Genomic DNA, 3,578 nt, shown 5'->3' with positions numbered 1-3,578 from the left:
GCGGCTTGGGAGTCCATCTACCCAAGCTACCCAACCGCGGGAAAGGTGACCTACAGTTTAACGTAAAATGCGAACCACGCGTCGATCTTGGCGACTACTCGCATCGTAGAAAGGTGAAGAATAGTTTAAATACAGAATGAAAACTACCGTGCTCGGGCCAGGATTCGATACGCCGAACTTTTGATTTGCAGGCGCGCGCTTTAGCACTTCTTTTTTCGTGTCAGTTCCATTTTATTTCAATCAACAAATTATGCAATAGCTGTATCTACCTTAATACGATCTTTTTTTAAGCAGATCCATGAACGATATTTTGTCAGCAGCAGTTTGGATCTGTCGGTGGCCTAACTTATATGACGTAATGTAAATATATAAAACTGCTACCAGTCACTTTTTTGAATAGTTATGTATTATTCCATGAACCGGTTTTCGAACCTTTTCAGGTTCATCTTCAGATGATTTTCTGGAAGTTACATCACTATTTGTAACATAATCCTGAGTGCTGGCTCTGTGACAAGAAGACGGAACACACTTTAATGTATCGCCATGATAATTGTTTATCAGTCGATATGGATGCAAAATTTATTTTTTTGCCGGCCGAAGTGGCCGTGCGGTTAAAGGCGCTGCAGTCTGGAACCGCAAGACCGCTACGGTCGCAGGTTCGAATCCTGCCTCGGGCATGGTTGTTTGTGATGTCCTTAGGTTAGTTAGGTTTAACTAGTTCTAAGTTCTAGGGGACTAATGACCTCAGTAGTTGAGTCCCATAGTGCTCAGAGCCATTTGAACCATTTTTTTAGTTTTTTACTTACTGTAACAGAATGGTTGGCTTCTTTCCGTTAGTATCTGCTTGCATTTTGATAGCCAATTGGTACATCACTTCACAGTGTAAATGAATACAGATTGTGTAAAAGCGTGTGACGTGATGTACGAACTGGACATCAAAACGGAAGCACACAGATGGACACTAAAGGAGAAAAGCCAAGCATACTGTCGCAGTAAGTACAAACTTAAATTTTGCATCCATATCGACAGATAAACAATAGTCATGGCGATACATTAACGCGTGTTGAATCTTCTTGTCACAGAGCCAGCACCCAGCATTATGCTAGAAATAGTGATGTAACTTCCAGAAAACCATCTCAAGATGAACCTGAAAAGATCTGAAAACCGGTTCTTGCAATAATAAATAACCATTCAAAAACGTGGCTGGTTGCAGTTCTATATATTTACATTCAATTAACAGTCCGTAATGGATAAGCTTAATCAACTGGATGAAGTATCAATGAATTTCAAGTTGATCTTTTCCAAAGCCTCCATCTTGGTGTACACAAATAGGGACTTTCGTATCTTTGGTGACATATAGCAGCCTTTTATCATAAAAGAGTCATTGTTGACTACACCATAACGTGGGAAATCTCCATTAGGTTAACGGTCTTCTTCGTAAAATCATATTCGGTGGACCCATTGGTTTTCACCGCCTTTCCACATTTCGCATGAATTCCCCGACCAATGCAATATATTTTCTTCTTCATTTCGGTTATGTCCTTTAACCAACTGTGCCTAATGTGAATGATACTCCACTAGGATAGCAGGCAAGCAAACTTAGGCAAATCTTTAGTAGTCTAGCGAGGCAGCTTCTTTGTGTTCCACCTTTCTATCCATGACGTTTTGTAACATCAATTATCATCTCACCAGGAGCATTTGCTGAACAGCTGTAAGTTTTTCCAGGTGTTCACGTGCCCATTTAACTTTGTGTGCAATGGAACCACCATTAAGTTCGATTTCCATTATGTGAGCTTTCTTTAAAAGTTTCATCTGAGTGTGTGCAATCTTTCAATTTTTGTGAAGTCACGATCAATTTATTTACGACCCAAGTCGTCCTGCCACTTCTTGGAAGCTTTTGTAAATGCCTTCTTTGACTTGTACCAGTTCTTATCGAAGCGCCTCATGCGGTCTTCTGAGAAGTGCTGGGCCCACACAGTCTGAAGGGTTCTTAAAACCATGCGGAGCTTCAGTGTAACCAACAGTACCAACTATGATCGCTGGTGGTGTCGGCTTCCACAGTCTCCTTTCTGCTAACATTTGAGCCAGGTCTATCATCTTCTCTCAGCACGTGGGTCATACCAGCTTTAGCCAATAAATGCAAAAAAATGTTGAAATGTGTGTGAAATCTTATGAGACTTAACTGTTAAGGTCATCAGTCCCTAAGCTTACACACTACTTAACGTAAATCATCCTAAGGAGAAACACACACACCCATGCCCGAGGGAGGACTCGAACCTCCGCCGGGACCAGCCGCACAGTCCATGACTGCAGCGCCATAGACCGCTCGGCTAATCCCGCGCGGCGATAAATGCAGTAAGGTCAACTGGTTTCATTGCATTATCTTTTGGAAATCTGTCACTTTACACGATGCCTCTGTGATCTCTTCCTCGGGTGAAACCCCGTGGAACCAGGTCGAGGGGCTCAGAACTTTCGATGAGACATCTTAACAACACGAACAAAATGAGGCAGTTGATCACTACGCCGCCAGGTCGGCCCTCGAATTTCCTGCATCGTAGCGACGACGTTTCTCTGGTTAGAAGGTAAAGTATTGTCACACCAGCACGCCGGCGTTTTAGCGCGGAGTCGGAGTGTCCGTGGTTTTACGGGTCTTTATTTTTCATCTAAAGTGCCTTATCCTCATCGACAGTCCTCGACGTCGTCGCTGTCGGCGAGTTTGTATTCGTTTTTAATCACGCGGCGACGGCAATATCTGCTGGAGATGTTTCAGACGGACCGGCCGCAATTAGAGGCCGTCAGACGTGGCGGAATTCCGCGCCGGATGGCCGCCGTCTCGCCTAAACGGCCCCCGCGCAGAGTGTCTTTAATCTGGGCGGTCATTCGACGCCTGGCGAGAGGTCTGCAACGCGCGACTTTATTAATTTTCGTCCGCTATCTGAAGCACAGCTGTAATTAGCGCTTAAAACCCATTTCCACTGCCACTGCGATATTTCGTGACGTGCTGTAAGCGTCCTCCGCCTGCTCTCGGGTAACAGATCTGCACTGCGCCACACAATTAAAGGATCACTTTTTCGTAACCCAGTAATTTTCCACCAGCTGCAACGATTAAGTTCGAAATTTGGTTCAGAGATGCGTACTACCTTCCCCTGTAATAGTGCTCGGCGACGGGTGTCGACAGAGTTCAGACGCTCATATGACGAGTAAGGTGGGTTAATGATGCCATGGAGAAGAAATAAAAACTTTGAGGTTCGCCGATGACATTGTAATTCTGTCAGAGGCAGCAAAGGACTTGGAAGAGCCTACGGTCGCAGGTTCGAATCCTGGCTCGGGCATGGATGTGTGTGATGTCCTTAGGTTAGTTAGGTTTAAGTAGTTCTAAGTTCTAGGGAACTGATGACCTCAGAAGTTAAGTCACATAGTGCCCAGAGCCATTTGAACCATTTTTTTTTTTTTTTGGAAGAGCCGCTGAACGGAATGCATAGTGTCTTGAAAGGAGGATATAAGATGAACACCAAAAAAAGCAAAACGTGGATAATGGAATGTAGTGGAATTAAATCGGGTGATGTCGAGGGAATTAG

The 3,578-nt window shown here is 44.2% G+C and overlaps 1 pseudogene; it reads right to left on the bottom strand.

Moving 5' to 3' along the window:
• Positions 1–270: 270 nt before the first annotated feature.
• On the bottom strand, positions 271–2,484 carry LOC126455947 (60S ribosomal protein L3-like; annotated as a pseudogene).
• Positions 2,485–3,578: the final 1,094 nt, after the last annotated feature.

Source organism: Schistocerca serialis, chromosome 2, assembly GCF_023864345.2.
Source record: "Schistocerca serialis cubense isolate TAMUIC-IGC-003099 chromosome 2, iqSchSeri2.2, whole genome shotgun sequence".
In the NCBI taxonomy this organism is placed as follows: domain Eukaryota; kingdom Metazoa; phylum Arthropoda; class Insecta; order Orthoptera; family Acrididae; genus Schistocerca; species Schistocerca serialis.
The sequence above is the reverse complement of the archived record's forward strand: the minus strand, read 5'-3'. Positions and strand labels throughout refer to the sequence as shown.